General features: G+C 44.9%; 1 pseudogene; it reads right to left on the reverse strand.

The window, feature by feature from the left end:
* Positions 1-17,526, reverse strand: part of LOC116838061 (uncharacterized) — a 125,863-nt pseudogene that overhangs the window by 100,784 nt on the left and 7,553 nt on the right.

Genomic DNA, 17,526 nt, shown 5'->3' on the forward strand with positions numbered 1-17,526 from the left:
ACTAACACTGCTTGCTTACCTCATCAGACTGTTGTGAGGACTCAAGCTTGGTAAAGTGCTATGAGAACTTCAGGTAAAAGGCGCTAAAAGTAAAATATAAATATAGCAGAGTGGTTGGAAAACATATTAATACTAATAATCTATTTCTGAACATTACTTCTACCCTCATTGGACAACGGTTTGACTTATGCTCGAGCCGACAGTTGGAAACAGTGGCATGTGCACATCAGGTAAACTTCAATGGAGTTGCAACCACTTACACCAGATTGGAATGTGGTCCCCAAAGGGCTACCCTCTTCAGCACGTGCGTGCATAATTCCCCATTGATGTTAATAGTTTGGATGAAAGTGTATCAAAGGACTAGACCCCTCCCCCAATGACAACTCAATGTTACATTGGGTTCTAATTGCAAAAAATCTGCATGCAAATATATGGAAACAGCCATAATGATTTTTCGCATATAGAAACTAGATTTTGTTAACATGCATATTAGCGCATACGAATTAGCTCCCTCTACTGCTCCTTCCATAAGCTTGAGGAAGGCTTATGCAACACGTATTAAGCAGCTTATTTTGGGTTGCAGTGTGTTGGAAAGCAGAATAAAAAAGCCAAGTTCCTAAATGCCTCAGACCGACTCTTTATGGGCAGCATGAATGGCTTAAGCTAGTGGATGTTGAGCAGCCTTAGACACTGCCTGCAGATGGTTATTAGATTGGCTGGAATTGTTGCATGCACACTCCCATTTTCATTGCTTCACACACCTAGGATTGTGTATGGTGTCACTGCTTACAATAGCTCTATTCGTGAGGATCCTTTCCTCAACCTGCTCTCACCTCCCACCCCAAAATAGTGAATCAGTAACTTTGGATGATTAGAGTCATCAAAATACCCAGAGGCAGGCTACTGCCTAAAAAAAAAAAAAAAAAGTGAATGGAAGTTTGTTTGTTTGTTTTACCATCAGCAAAAGCGTGTTGTGAAATCAGTGGTTTGCTGGGAAGCAATGGATCTTTCTGTAACCTTGCATTTACCCTCTAGAAGATTTCTCCCTTGTGCTTGTCCCCTGTTGCCATAGAGATGCTAGGCAAGAATAGGAGATATATCGCTGCCATCTTCTGGGCAAGTGATGGATTGCCTGGTATTTTGGAAAAGTCCAAATGTCTGCCACCTAGGCTGACCAGATGTCCCGATTTTATAGGGATAGTCCAAATATTTGGCGCTTTTCCTTATATAGGCTCCTATTACCTTCCACCCCTGTCCTGTTTTTTCACACTTGCTCTCTGGTCACCCTACTGCCACCTGGAGCTGTTTAACACACACATCACAGGCCCATTTCAGCTTTGCCAGAAGGGACCATTAGATCATCTACTTTGACCTCCTGAATTAACACAGACTATAGAATTTGATCCACTTACTCTATCCATAGCCCCTGCTTCCAGACTGAACAAAGTGTGCTCTTGAATATTATTAATTCAAATGGACATTATCCCACAAGCACCCTTAAAAACCACCTTTGTTAAGTGCCTCTCCCACTCCCTAGCCTGGTCTACTTCTTTGTCTTCTCCCACTGCTAGGCCTCATCTATTTAGATTAAAAACTCTTTGGGGCAGGGACTATATCTTTGTACAGCGCCCAACACAATAGGGTCCCAATCCTGTTGACCTCTAGCTACCACAGTATAAATGCCATAGAACAATAATGTTGTGTTCCAAACTAAGAGACATTCCAGTACTATTATCAAGTTCCTGCCCTGAGGAACTTGCAATCTAAGAGCCTGATCCTGCAAGCACTTAGGCATGTGAAAAATATTCTTTACCCATTGTTGACTTCAGTGGAACTACTTACAGGAGAATAGTTACTCAATATGCAAGCATCTGCAGGAGCGGGCCATTAATTAGACATGATGTAAGCAACTGGAAGGGAAGGGAGATATGATGCATTATCATCAAGATTCTGCAGCTGCCCAGGTCAGAGAGGGTTAATATGAGGGATAATGTAGTAACAGGGCCAGCCTTATGAGTGGCTGATTGCCCAGGGTACCATGGCCAATCCTCCACCTCGTACACCCAACAAGCCCAAGGCCCCGTTAGCCTCCAAGCTCTGGGTCCAGCGCTGGGGAGAGGCAGGGCTGGGAGCACCCCAGCTGGGGCTCTAACCATGTGCCAGGTTCCAGCTGCTACTCCTGGTTGGGTAGTGGAGGGCTTTGACTTTCTCTTTCCCTGCATGGGTCACACCTGGGGCTGGTATCACTGGCAGATCAGAGTGGACAGAGGCAACACAGACAAGTTCATCGGGGCAGGGGAGAGGTAAAAGCCAAGATAAATGTTGGTGGTTTTATAGAGAATGGAGAGCGATTATTATTCCTCAGCACTGCAGCCAAGAACTTCATCTTCTCTACAGATCGCAACATGCAGCCTACAAAGGTCACAGGTCCAGATGCAGCATGGCCTGGCTGCTTGAATCAAGCTGGAGCAACTCCTGCTCAGACTTGTACTTCCATATTAAAAATGAAAGCAGACACGGCCCATCTTGTACAACTGCGTGGGCTGAGTTTTAGGCACCCACCCTGCAAGGCATGGAGAAAACAGCATGGTTCGATACACCAGCCTGTTACATGAACAATGAGTGAAGGACTATGAAACGCAGAACAACCAACGGTAATAGATAAAATGACTAACTTTTAATAGGTTTATGCAAGGGAATCCCATGTTTGTACATTGAATAATAAGATTCATGTCATTTATTCATCACCCTGACTCAAAGAATACATACCATTTTTCTCTACAAACACACTTTTAAGCCCCATAACACTGTACCAAATAAACCTAGTGGGAGACAACAGATTCAGCATTATTAAAACATGGCACCACAGTGGTCAGATCTATGGAAATTCTTCTTTCCAAACAATGAATCCCCAAAGGTACAAAACGTCCAAGGTGTTTCTAAGCAGTAACACGTTGAAAACGTTGGCCGGGTCACTGGTTTCAATTCCTCTTCTCTATATTTTGAAAACAGTTTATGGAAATGACTGTATCTATTTAACTATGCAGCTTATCCAATGACAAAGTTGCGTATGTTGCTAACTACATTGCAAAAGAATTCCAGAAACACGGGGCAAGTTCCTTAGCGCTATAAACTGGTGCCGTTCATTGACATCAAGAGAGCAACACTGCCTGCTGAGCACCTGGACCAAAACAGTTGGTTTCTTTGGTTTCGCTGTCCCCAACTCTCTCAGAAGGAAGTAAATCTTTTCCATAGACCTTAACTGACCAGACGCTAAATATGGACGCGAGGCTTGCGAAAATAAATGCTGCGATGGTTAAGTAGAAACTTTCTCCCAGTGATGTTACATAGTAGTGCTTATTTAACAAATTTTTGATGCTAGGCTTCTGGATTATTGTTAAGATCCAAGAACAAAACACCAGAACTAATGCACAAAGAATGGCTGTGAAAAGAGAGTAAAGAAGAGAAAACCAGTGACTTTATGGCAGTGATTCGCAATCGCTGATACCTGTAGCCGTGCTGCTAGTTCACCAGCCTCCCTCCCTTCCTAATGACTTAGAATCATAGAAGATTAGGGTTGGAAGAGACCTCAGGAGGTCATCTAGTCCAATCCCCTGCTCAAAGCAGGACCAATCCCCAACTAAATCATCCCTGGCAAGGCTTTGTAAAACTGGGCCTTAAAAACCTCTAAGGATGGAGATTCCACCACCTCCCTAGGTAACCTATTCAGTGCTTCACCATCCTCCAAGTGAAACAGTGTTTCCTAAAATCCAACCTAGACCTTCCCCACTGCAACTTGAGACCATTGCTCCTTGTTCTGTCATCTGTCAACACTGAGAACAGGCCAGCTCCATCCTCTTTGGACCCCCACTTCAGGTAGTTGAAGGCCCCATGTGCCAACTCCCAAAGCACCATCACATTGCCTGCTTCTCATTCAGTTCTATCCTCCAAAGCAGCACATGTGGAGTAGCCCAAGCTACAATGCAGATCAGGGAGTGCACGGATGGTTAAGGATTGTTTGGTTATGTAGCCTCTCCATTCCCCGACTCAACGCAATGCGGGGTTGGACTAGGATTGTCATAATCCTCCATTTGAAGAGGACAGAGCTTTCCTCCTTTTTGGGAGAGGCTTAAGTGGGGTGGGCCTTGTAGGGGGCGAGGGACCTGCAGGACTGACAGGATTTGGGAGTTGGAAGCGTATGATCAGTTTGTTTCTGTTTGTAGACATGAGCCTCTCTTCCATTACCCCAGCTTCTGGTTAGGATAAGAGCATGATGAGCCTTGTCACGCTGCTAACACATTTTATAATGCCTGGCAGGATTTCACTCTGAAGCCATTAGGCACAAACATGCTAGATGACAAGATGAGCACAGCTCCTTTCTCATATAAAGGGGCTATAATGTATAAGCAATACCAGCACAAAGAGATCTGGGCTTTGAGACCTGGGGTTGGGGTTGTGGGTGGGGGGGATTTTCAAAGGTATTTATGACCCTAAAACCGTAGTTAGGCACCTTGATCAATTAGGCACCTACAGTAACTCCTCACTTAAAGTCATCCCGGTTAACGTTGTTACATTGCTGATCAAATAGGGAACAGGCTCGTTTAAAGTTGTGCGATGCTCCCTTCTAATGTTGTTTGGCAGCTGCCTGCTTTGTCCACTGCTTGCAGAAAGAGCAGCCAGTTGGGCTAGCTGGTGGTGGCTTGGAACTAGGGTCGACCGGCTGCCCCCCATTAGCTTCCCGCTTCCCTAAGTTCCCTGTGCAGCAGCCGCCCAGCAGGCTAGCAATTGGTGGGCAGTTCAGGTGTCCCTTCCTCCACTGCCGTGTGCTGCTCCTGCCCTCTGCCTTGGAGCTGCTCTCAGGAGCCTCCTGCTTGCTGGGGGGACAGAGCGGGGGAAGAGGGGCGCTAATGTCAGGCTGTCTCCCTCCCTCCTACTCCTGCCCCCCACTTACCCCTTCTCCATATAGAGCAAGGTGGGGACAGAACAGGGCTCAGGACGGAGAAGGAGCTTGGTGGCTGCAGCTGCTGTCTCAACTTCCTGATTTTTTTTTTTTAAAGGCAATGTACTTACAGTGGGGTCAGCGTACTTAAAGGGGAAATGCGCATCTCTCTCCCCCACACACAGGGTGTGTCTCTCTGAAATCATAGAATATCAGGGTTGGAAGGGCCCTCAGGAGATCATCTAGTCCAACCCCCTGCTCAGATTTTTGCCCAAGATCCCTAAAGGATTAAACTCACAACCCAGGGTTTGGCAGGCCAATGTTCAAACCACTGAGCTATCCCTCTGTCTGCCATGCTGTCTCCCCTCCCTCCATTCCTGTTGCCTTGTAGATTGTGAGGCTACATTAACAACACTATGTTAAGCCTTGAGGGTTCAGCCTAGTGCTAGTTCATCATTTAGTAGCAAGGCATTCCCTGGGAAATATCCCACCCGCCTCCACCCTCTAACTTCCCCACCTCAACCAAGCTTCACAATCATCATTGCTGTGTACAGTATTAAATTGTTTAAAACTTATACCATGTGTGTATATCTATCTATATAATATATTTGTCTGATGAAAAAAATTTCCCTGGAACCTAACCCCCCCATTTCCATTAATTCTTATGGGGAAATTGGATTGGCTTCACATCGTTTCACTTAAAGTCGCATTTTACAGGAGCATAAATACAACATTAAGCGAGGAGTTACTGTATACTTCTTTAGGAAAAGAATGTTATGCACCACCGATTCTCCCAACAGACTGGTGAAAGAGACAAAGAACAAACCCTGATCTGTGCCCTCATAGCTATTAACAGGCAACAATTCAAAGGAAGAGGCAGAACTAGGACACTGTGTGTTGTGGTGAAGGCAGGGGTGAAAGTAACTTACAGGACTTACCGGTACTGCCCGAGTCCTGAGGGGGTGTAGCCTCATCCAGAAGAGGCGTGGCCTCTCAAGATTTAAAGGCCCTGAGGAACCAGCTGCGGCTGGGAGACCCAGAGCCTTTAAATCAACCAGGGGCTCCCAGCTGCAGAGGTGGCTGGTTGCCCCTTGGGGCTCAGGGGCAAATTAAAGGGCCAGGGGCTCTGGCCATCAGGGGGAACCCCAAGCTTTGCGGGGCTGGGGCAGGGATTTAAAGGGCCCAGAGCTCCTGCCACTAAGTGAAGCCTGGAGCCCTTTAAATCCTGGCCCCAGCCTGGCCCCCAGAGCTGTGGCCGGGATTTAAAGGCCTCTGGGCTGCCCGCAGCCCCGGGGAGCTCTGAGCCCTTTAAATCCCTGCCCCAGCCCAGCTGCTGGAGCCGTGGCCGGGATTTAAAGGGCTCAGGGCTGCCTGCAGCCGCAGGGAGCTCTGAGCCCTTTAAATCCCTGCTGCGGCCAGGATTTAAAAGTCTCTGGGCTGCCTGCAGCGGTCTGGCTGCTGGAGCTGCAGCCGGGTTTCAAAGGGCCCTAGGCTGCCCGCAGCTGCGCGGAGCTCTGAGCCCTTTAAATCCCAGTCATGGCCAGGATTTAAAGGCCTCTAGGCTGCCCGCAGCCACGGGGAGCTTTGAGCCCTTTAAATCCCCAGTCCCTGCCCGGCTGCTGGAGCTGCGGCCGGGATTCAAAGGGCTCTGGGCTGCCTGCAGTGGTGGGAGCTCTGAGCCCTTTAAATCTTAGCCATGGCCGGGATTTAAAGGGCTCTGGGCTGCTCGCAGCTGCAGGCAGCCCAGAGCCCTTTCAATCCCCGCCGTGGAAGCTGGTGCAATCCAGCATGGCGTACTGGCTCTTGCCGGTACGCCGTACCGGACAGGACCAGCTTACTTTTACCTCTGGGTGAAGGTGACCACAGCTCCTGGTTACTGGGTCCTTTCAGTGAGTCATTGACCAGACAATAGGGATCAGCAGGCTGCCGCTTCCTCTGCCATGGAGCACTCCCTAGTTGCTTTCCTATGAAAAGACCGTATTCTAGATCAAGAGAGTGACCCAGAAATTCAGCTTCAGGGGAGTCTAAAAAACCGCCCACTTCCTCATTGTTCTGTGTGCTGTGGATGGCTACTGTGACCAGATAGCAAGTGTAAAAAATCGGGATGGGATGGAGGGTAGTAGGTGCCTATATAAGAAAAAGCCCCCCAAAATAGGGACTGTCCCTATAAAATCGGGACATCTGGTCACCCTATGGCTAGTACATGTATCAACATGAGGCCCAGAGGACAGCAAGCTGTTGGTGTGATGGCTGTCTGTAATGTAAGGATGTGCTCTCCAGATGCCCCGTTTGAAAATATTCTGTAGATAACTATCCAAAAAAATTGCTATGATTTATTATTTTTATTATTAATAAACACAAATGTGTCTATTTCATCAACCAAACTGTGTCCAATGCCGTCTGCCTAGGTACGTATATGATCCCCATTGATATAACGTCAGAGTGCCTCACATACAGGTTTGATGGAAAACATTTGGACAATAGGGTTTCATCAAAATTGAAATTTTCTGCTCGAAATGATCGATTTCACCTAAAACATCTGTCAAGGACTGTCAAAGTGAAATGTTTCACTTCACTTGAGTCAATGTTAGTTTCTGCATGAGGTGTTGTAGCTGTGTTGGTCCCAACTGCTGGGTCTGCCTGGGCCACTATGGTGCCTCATGAGTCTTGGAGTTTTGAGTCCCTAATGCCTCTGTTCTCCCCTATGGGCCCTGCTCCTGGCCTGGACTATATTTCCCATGATGCACTGAGGTCTCTGGCTGTGGCCGAGACCCCCTGGTGCATTGTAAGAGTACCATGATACACAGTAGAGGCTCATCCACGGGTAGAGACCATGATGCATCATGAGAGATGTCCTTGGGCCAGAGAGCAGGGCCAATAAGACAAAATGGGGGCATAAGGAATCTGGAATTCCAATGGGACAGCCACAGAGTTACGTCAACCTGACCTGAAACAAAACATTTCATACTGCAGGTCAGAAATTCTATTTTTTTAAATTAGCTCTGGTCACAAACTTTACGGGACTTGCCTAAATTTGTACAATAATCCTGGGAACTGAACCTCAGCCACCTGAGTCTCAAACAAGAACCTTCACCACAAGACTCTCTCTTCTTCCCTCAACGAAAGAATCTAACATGATATCAATGGAAGCTTTAATTTAATAGAAATCCCTCATACACTTGCAACGACTTGGAACCTATCTTGCCTAGGGATGTTTTAAGAAATGACACACAGCCTTCTACAAAACACACCTCTATTTACACTCCGGCTTTTGCAGTACCAGTCTCTCTTTACAACTATGTTAGCTCCTGTCCTGATACTGTGCCAATTACATGGTCAACAAGAGGATTCTTTTCTTTCTGTTGAAGGACTACATTCTGCAATCAGTTTCTGCATAAGAGCAGTTTCCTTAAAAGGGCATGGTCAAAACAAAATCATCATCATAAGCTGTTAAAACTGAAAATGTACAATGGCTGATTTATAGATGCATAGATTTTAAGGCCAACAGGGACCCTTGTGATCAGCTAGTTGCTTTTCAGATTGGCTGTTTACTTAATGCATTTGATTCCCCTGGGACAATGACTTTTTGATATGAATGTTTTTATAGAAATCCATTAGAAGCAGCATCCCAAAACAATAGCAGAACCAGCACAACTCGACTAGCCCAGGAGTGAGCAACCTGTGTGTGTTACCAGGTTGGTAAATTTCACTTTTGAATCTAGATGCCTTCACCTTCTGGTTCTCCTGCACTAGCCCAATGCTGCTGCTGTTTAGGATTTCAAGCCTGCTGAGGAAAACTTACATGTACTCAAAATGAACAAACTTTTTTTTTTTTTAAATCAAACAGGAAAACTCTTCTATTCATATTAAGTTTAAAAAAAACCCAATATACTTTCTTAAGAAAGAACATTTGGTGGTTTAAATTAAGTTGAAAGTACCTCTTTAATGTAGATTACAAAAATCTATTCGACTAACAAAGTTACCTGACAAAATATGTAGGACTGTTGCAATGATCAGACGTGCCACTCCTAGCTTCTTTATCTCTATGAAGTCAAGGAGAAAAGCAATGAAGCCTGCCAACACACTCAGGAAACAAATTCCCATCATCAAATCTATGAGGACCCATTGATCCGTAGACAGGAGAACAATTTCTTCAATCAAAACGAAAAAAGCAGAATGAATACAGGACAACATGAAATTAAATTGAATGAATAAGTACAAGACAATAGTGCCTGAAGAGTTCTCTTAATAACTCCTTCCTTGTATCCCAGGCCCTTTCCACATGTTCTGCTGCCATTGGCCATCAACAGTGTGTTGAAACGAATGGACTTTTATAGCCTGTAGATTCAGGCTGACGACACCATACATTGAGCAAGTAGATCTGCGGCAGGATGGACCTAGAACATTCAGTGATGAACTCATTATCTCTTTGTTGTATCCATCTCTTGCCTTGTATTTAGATTGTAAGCTCTTCAGGGCAGGGGCCGTCTCTTTTTTTATATGTACGGTACAGTGGGATTCTGGCCTCTCTGCACTATCATGATGCAAATAACAACATGAATGAGAGAGAGAGTTGAGTCCTGGCACTTCTATCTTCAGAATCCCTCCAGGCTAGAAAGAATATCCTTCCCCAATCCAGAGAAGGAAGAAAGTCCTCCTGTTACATCCCATCTGAGCAGCTGCCATAAGCATGGGTGCTAAAACTGTTCAGCCTGGTGAGCAGAGTGAATAAGAAAGACACAGTGAAAGCCTGGTAACCCAAGTTATTCAAACTGGCTCTGGCATTTTAAACTCTCCCTCCCACTAAGGCTACATGGTTAAAGAGAACAACTTGCCAAGGCCCTGATTCAGAAAAGAACTTAAAGCATGTTCTCAAGTCCATCCCTCTTTAGCAAAACACTTAAGTCCCATTGAATAATAATAAATAATGCCTAGCTCTTTTATAGCGGTTCTCAGCAACAGACCTTAAAGTACTTTACAAAGGAGATAACTATCATCCCATTTTACAAATGGGGAACCTGAGGCAGGGAGCAACAATGTTATTTGCCTAAGGTCACCCAGCTGGCCAGTGGCAATGCCAAGAAATCAATGGGAAATCAGATTTGTGGTGGCGATGTGAATTTGGTGCTCTGTGAATAGTTCAGTTGTGTTTGTGTTTATGATTTATGGCTGGGGTCCCTAGAGCTTGGGATAGGCATTCCAGATTTCCATTGATCTAAAGCCAATGGAAAGACTTCAAAGGGGGCTTAACAGACCTTTAAAAAAAGCATAGAAATATAAAGTTACAAAACCCTGGACTCTCTGGGGAGAATGGGAGATGATCCATTGCAACTTGTATCCATACAGACCAGCCAAAAGGCCACCAGATTTTGTAAATTTGAGAGCAGCACTCAGAGAGAGTCAATATGGATGCAAGAAAAGATATAAAAGAGTTGTTCTGTGAGAACAACAAGTGAGTGAGCGTCATATCAAAGAGGACACACCTATTGGGTTGCTAGCACATTTGAAACAACTGCCCTGGGTTTCATTCCTAAGGGTACGTCTACACTGCACGATTATTTCGAATTAGCTTGAACCGATATTACAAAACAGATCTAATAAAATCGGTTTAGCGCGTCCACAGTGGGATCCCGAAATCGATTGTTTGCGTCCATGGTCCAAAGCTACCATCGATTTCAGGAGCGGTGCACTGTGGGTAGCTGTTCCTCAGCTATCCCATAGTTCCCACTTCCGTGTTGAGAGCACAGTGCCTGATGGGGCAGAAAACACTGCCCCGGGTGGTGCTGGGTACAGCCTCACCCCTCCCTTTGTGAAGGCAGCAGACAACCCTTTGGCGCCTTTTTCGCGGAGTGCATTGAGCAAACGCCATAGCACAGCAATCTTTCCCTTTTTTTTTTCACGTGGTGGTGGGGGGAAATAAACTGAGGAGCTGTTCCCTGAACCACGCCAGACACTGTGTTTGAACCTACAGACATTGGGAGCTCAGCCAAGAATGCAAATAATTTTCAGAGACTGCTGTGGACTGTGGGATAGCTGGAGTCCTCAGTACCCCCTCCCTCCCTTCATGAGCGTCCATTTGAGTCTCTGGCTTCCCGTTACGCTTGTCACGCAGCGCTGTGTATCCTGGAGTTTTTTATTCAAACGCTTTGGCATTTCGTGTTCTGTAACGGAGCTGGATACAACAGATTTGTCTCCCCATACAGCGATCAGACCTAGTATCTCCCGTACGGTCTATGCTGGAGCTCTTTTTCGATTTCAAACTGCATCGCCAGCCGTGCTGATCAGAGCTCCACGCTGGGCAAGCAGGAAATGTAATTCAAAAGTTCGCGGGGCTTTTCCTGTTTACCTGCCCGCTGCATCCGAGTTCAGATTGCTGTCCAGAGCGGTCAGTGCTGCACTCTGGGATGCCGCCCGGAGGCCAATAACGTCGATTTCCGTCCACATGAACCCTAATCCGAGTTATCACTATCGAATTTAGCGCTACTCCTCTTGTCTGGGAGGAGTTCCGAAATCGATTTAAGGAGCCGTTTAACTCGATATTAATGACGACGTCGTGTGAACGGGTACAGCGTTAAATCGGTATATCGGCCATTAAACCGATTTAAAGTCGCAGTGTAGACCTGGCCTAAGTGAACCAACACACTTCGCTAGACATTAACTTGAGCTTGGCCTGTGCTCCACATAGAGGGGATAAAATGTTGTCAGAGCCACTGTGACAAGACGGTGGGTCCTGATTTCAGCTCTGAAAACTTGCATTCAGATCCTGTTTTATGAAGACACAAATGAAAATGTACTTGGTGATTTTAGACACACAGGGGCTAATATAATATACATGGGCTTGGGGATTGATTGGCGGAGCTGTATGAGTATGAGATATTCACCACAGAGACAGAGGCACAGAGAAGACAACAAGGCGCGTGCGCGCGCACACACACACACACACGTAGCATAGAACCATAGGACTGGGAGGTACTCGAGAGGTCATCTAGTTCAGTCCCCTGCATGCAAGGCAGGACTAAGTATTATCTAGACCATCCCTGACAGATGTTGATCTAACCTGCTCTTAAAAATCTCCAATGATGGAGATTCCACAACCTCTCTGGGCAATTTATTCCAGTGCTCAACCACCCTGATAGTTAGGGATTTTTTCTGAGTGTCCAACCTAAACCTCCCTTGCTGCAATTTAAGCCCATTGTTTCTTGTTCTAGCCTCAGAGGTTAAGGAGACATTTTTTCTCCCTCCTCCTTTTAACAATCTTTTATGCACTTGAAAACTGTTATCATGTTCTATGATAAATGAAGGGGCTGGAGGTACCTACCTTTTATGGACACCCAGCCAGCCAGTTTGCTATAAAATCCCTTTTAGTAGCTGTTCTGTACTTGATTTACCTGTAAAAGGTTAAAAAGTCTGACTGCAGGCATAGGTAAAAGGAAGTGAGTGGGCACCTGGCCAAAAGAGCCAATAGGAAGGCTAGAAGTTTTTTAAATGGGACAGTAACTTTCCCTTTGTCTGTTGTTCCCCGGAGAGGACAGACAAAGCTGCAATGCTGTAAGAAGCTTTAAACCAGGAATGAAAAATCATCAGATCATACCTAGAAACTACTCATTTGAAACCCCAGATATGCAAGTAGATCAGGAAATGTCTAGAAAGACGTGATTAGGTTTCTCTCTTTTATTTCTTTATGGCTTGTGGACTCCTCTGTGCCAGCCCCAGGTGCTTTTGTTTTGCACATAACCATTAAACTGGACCTCAAGAAAGTTATTTTGATGCTTAATCCTTATATGGGGTTCTTTTTAAAATCTAGCAATAGTCTGAGTTTTTAGATGCATTTCCTTTCTTTTTGTTTTTAATAAAACTTACCTTTTTTAAGAACAGGATTGGATTTTTGCTGTCCTAAGAGGTTTGTGCATATGTTGTTTAATTAGCTGGTGGCAACAGCTGATTTCCTTTGTTTTTCTTTCTAAGCTTTTCCTTGGAGGGGGAATGAAAGGGCTTGAGGATACCCCACAGGAAGGAATTCCCAAGTGCGCCTTCTTGGTTTCTAAAAAAGGGTTTTTTTACAGTTGGGTGGTGACAACATCTACCCATCCAAGGTCAGAGAGAAGCTGTAACTATGGGAGTTTATTTCCAGCCTGGAGTGGCCAGTATTAATTTTTAGAGGACTTGCAGGCCCCCACCTTCTGCACTCAGAGTGCCAGAGTGGGGAATCAACCTTGACATGTCCCCTCTCAGTCTTCTCTTCTCCAGACTAAACAAACCCAATTTTTTCAATCTTTCCTCACAGGTCATGTTTTCTAGACCTTTCATCATTTTTGTTGCTCTTCTCTGCACTTTCTCCAATTTGCCCACATCCTTCCTGAAATGTAGCACAACACTCCAGCTGAGGCCTAATCAGCATGGAGTGGAGAGGAAGAATTACTTCTTGTGTCTTGTATCAGAGGGGTAGCCGTGTTAGTCTGGATCTGTAAAAGCAGCAAAGAGTCCTGTGGCACCTTATAGACTAACAGACGTATTGGAGCATGAGCTTTTAGATGTTGTAGATTACCACTTGCAGAATTACTCCAACAAAGTTTGCTCATACATACTGTTAGTCTATAGAGTGCCACAGAACTCTGCTTCTCTGTTCTTGCTTACAATATCCTGCTAATACATCCTAGAATGATGTTTGCTTTGTTTTACAACGTGTTCACATGTTGACTCTTATTTAGCTTGTGATCCACTGTGAACCCAGATCCCTTTCACAGTACTTCTCCTAGGCAGTCATTTCCTATTTTGTACAAGTGCGCAACAGATTGTTCCTTCCTAGGTGGATACTTTGCATTTGTCCTATTATATGGAGAGATATTCATCTCAGAGCTGGAAGGGACTTGAAAGGTCATCATATGTCAGCCCTGCCTTCACTAGCTGGACCAAGCTGATTTTGCACCAGATCCTAAGTGGCCCCCTCAAGGATTCAACTCAACCCTGGGTTTAGCAGGCCAATGCTTACCAACTGAGCTATCCCCCCATCCTAATTACTCGACCATATTTTCCAGTTTGTCCAGACTATTGTCCAGCATGACTCTCGACAAACAGCTAGAATAGCCTTTGGATAAGTGCTGGCTTGAGAGGAACTGGAATTATGAGCAAAGACACTGCTCCTGTGTTTGATTCTGCTGCACTTCATTGAAACACAGCTTGGCACATTCTTTGTAAATGAACAGATCTGCATCAAATAATTATCTATGAACAATTTCTCCTCCTAGAGGAACAACCTCGAACCTGAAATATAGCATTTAGTGCGGCCAGCAGATATTTAATATTATGGCTACTTTCAGGTATGTTCTTACAAGGGATAGACACAATAGACATTGGGAAGATCTTTGGGTCTCAATAGTACATCAGTTACAAATAATGTTGCTGTGGAGATTTCTATAGAAATGATTTTTAACCAGTCTACGTTGGTTGTCTGTGAGATCTTGTCTAGGATCAGTCTAGAAAAGCTGCCAATGTGTATAGAGGCCTTCAGTGTATTGCAGAGACTCATAGCTGTCAATACAGATAGCTAAGGGTTAATTCTTTTACCTGTAAAGGGTAACAAGGGAACCAAAACCTGACAGAGGACCAATCAGGAACCGGAGTTTTCAAAGCTCACGGAGGGAATTTTTGGGTGTGTGTTTTTGTGTCTTCTGCTCTGTGCTCTCTCAGCTCTGAGAAGTAATCTTTCTATCTCAGGTTTCTAATTCAGTTCCAAGTGTGAGTACAAAGGTAGAAAACAATAGGCTTATTATTGTGTTTTTTTTTGTATTTACATGTGTGTAGTTTGCTGGATGTTTAATTGTATTTCTTTTGATAAGCGCTGTTTATTCATTTTCTTTTAAGCAATTGACTGTATATTGTCATTTGATACAGAGACCATTAATGTCTTTTTCTTTCTTTTTAAGACTGTGGATTTTCCTAGTGGGGACTCAAGAGGGATTGAGCTGCAGCTCACCAGGAATTTGGGACAGAAAGAAGGAGGGGGAAGGAATTGTCCTCTCTGTTTTGTAATTCAGGAGTTTAAGTACAGTAACTTTCAGGGTACCCAGGAGGAGTAAAGAGGGAGAAAGGGAAGTGGTTATTTCCCTTTGTTGTGAGACTCAGGGCATCTGAGTCTTGGGTCCCCAGGGATTTGGGGAGACCACAATGTGAGGCAGGCACTGGAATTCCTGTCTGGTGGCAGCGATATCAGATCTAAGCTTGGTAATTAAGCTTGGAGGGTCATGCAGGCACCCACATTTTGAACGCTAAGGTTCAGAATGGGACTATCTTATAACAATAGCTACTAGTGTAGTCATTAACAACATGAGTGGGTACTTGTTTAGTTTGTCACCAGGAAGATTTTTTTTTTTTTAAAAGTCCCATTCATAATACATAATTCAGCTTCTGACCTTACTGGGAAACTTCATATCTGACTGGTCAGTCCTCCTCTGCACAGGGAATGGGTAACAATCTCTTCCTTTCCAGATGTGATGGAATCACTTTTCTTTTGGTGTTTTGGAGACATTTGCTCTTTAAAGTAATAATTCATAGAATCATATCAAAGATATCAGGGTGGAAGGACCTCAGGAGTCATCTAGTCAAGCCCCTGCTCAAGCAGATCAATTCCCAACTAAATCATCGCCAGGGCTTTGTCAAGCCTGACCTTAAACCTTCTAAGGAAGGAGATTTCACCACTCCTAGGTAACAATTCCAGTGCTTCAACCACCCCCAGGAAATAGTGTTTCCTAATTCCAACCTAAACTCCTCTATGCACTATGAGCCATTACTCTGTTCTGTCATCTGCCACCACTGAGAACAATCTAGATCGATCCTCTTTGGAACCCCTTTAGGTAGTGAAAGACAGCTATCAAACCACCCCTCATTTTCTAACGTCTGCAGACTAAACAATCCCCTCAGTTCCCTCAGCCTCTTCTCATAAGTCATGTGCTCCAGTCCCCTAATAATTTGTTGCCCTCTGCTGGACTCATTCCAATTTTTCCACAGTACTCCAGATGGGGCCTCACCAATGTCAAATAGAGGGGAACGATCACGTCCCTCAATCTGCTGGCAATGCCCCTACTTATACAATTGTCAAATCCAGCATTCTCCCTATCTCTCACCCCTGAATCAGATTATTCTTCCAAGAAAAGCCTTTCCCAGGGTGAAACGTGATATGGTAGTGTATGATAGAACTCAGGCAGAGAAGGGCTATTGTCATAGAAACAGACAGGTGGGAAGAGGAGGTTACATGGCAGATGGCTTTTGGAACACCTTCCTCAGAAGTAGAAATCTAAGGGGGGGGCGGGGGCTGCTGTCCCACTACAGCCTTGTAGAAAGGTTCCTTGTTTGTGCTTTGTAGCAAGAACAGGAACCACATACTAATCACACCGTGATTCCTAGACTCTCAAGTAGCCCCTTTGTCTCTTCAAGTGGTTCCCCCACATGTACCTTTACAGCAGTGGTTCTCAACCCATTTACCATCGTGGACTGCATGTGCAGCCCACAATGTATTATGTGGGTGGATCCAGTACTCCCTGTATGGCCCTGAGGGTCACATGGGCTGCAACTCTGTGCTGATCGAGCCATAGGGTGAGAACCACTGCTTTACAGTATAGGAAAACTCCTGCGCGTCTGGACTTCTCAGATCTTACAGTTCCTTAAAAATAAGTAGGGACTTTGCCATAGCATGCCAGAGACAGGAATTGTTTGTCTTCTGAAGACTTGAGGGGACTGAATCTAACCGTGTATCTGAGAGGCTGATTTTTCCTTTGGACCTGACAGTTTGCCATTGAGACTTTAGATGCAGACTCTTTCCTCCTCTGGGTTGGAGGCAGAACTGTGCCCTTCCCTGCTGTTTGATTTGATCTGATTTTCTTTGGCTCACCATCAGGATAAAGTTCCAAACTGCACAGAATCCCAAGGACACCTTCCTGGATGTCAAAACTTCAGTGTGCCACTCTCCATCCTGATAAGCCTAAGGTGGCAGATTGGCTAGGCTGTCCCTCTGTCAGGATGGAGGGGCAGCCAAGCCAAATCGGAGTGGTGCTGCAACGCTGCACACCAGGAAACAATGCCACACACTCAAATTCGGCCCAGCCATATGTAGTCAAAGTATATGGTGTCAAATTATAGCAGAGAGTGACAATGCCCAGAGAAAGGTAACAATGAGGAAAGGAAAGTCCCAACACTTGGAACAATTAAACACTGGATAAAACACTAGAAACTATAATACCAGGAAGAATCCACCACTGTAGCAAAGGGGAATACCTGATGTAGGGGACCTAGCAGAAAATTAATTTTGATGATTGAAGAACAGGAGTACTTGTGGCACCTTAGAGACTAACAAATTTATTTGAGCATAAGCTTTTGTGGGCTACAGCTCACTTCTTCAGATGAACAGAATGGAACATATATTCAGGAGACATATATACACATACACAGAGCATGAAAAGGTGGGAGTTGTCTTACTAACTCTGAGAGGCCTATTAAGTAAGGGAAAAAAAACCTTTTGAAGTGATAATCAGGATAGCCCAGTACAGACAGTTTGATAAGAAGTGTGAGAATTCTTACATGGGGAGATAGATTCA

Source organism: Chelonoidis abingdonii, chromosome 5 (genome assembly GCF_003597395.2).
Source record: "Chelonoidis abingdonii isolate Lonesome George chromosome 5, CheloAbing_2.0, whole genome shotgun sequence".
Lineage (NCBI taxonomy): Eukaryota > Metazoa > Chordata > Testudines > Testudinidae > Chelonoidis > Chelonoidis abingdonii.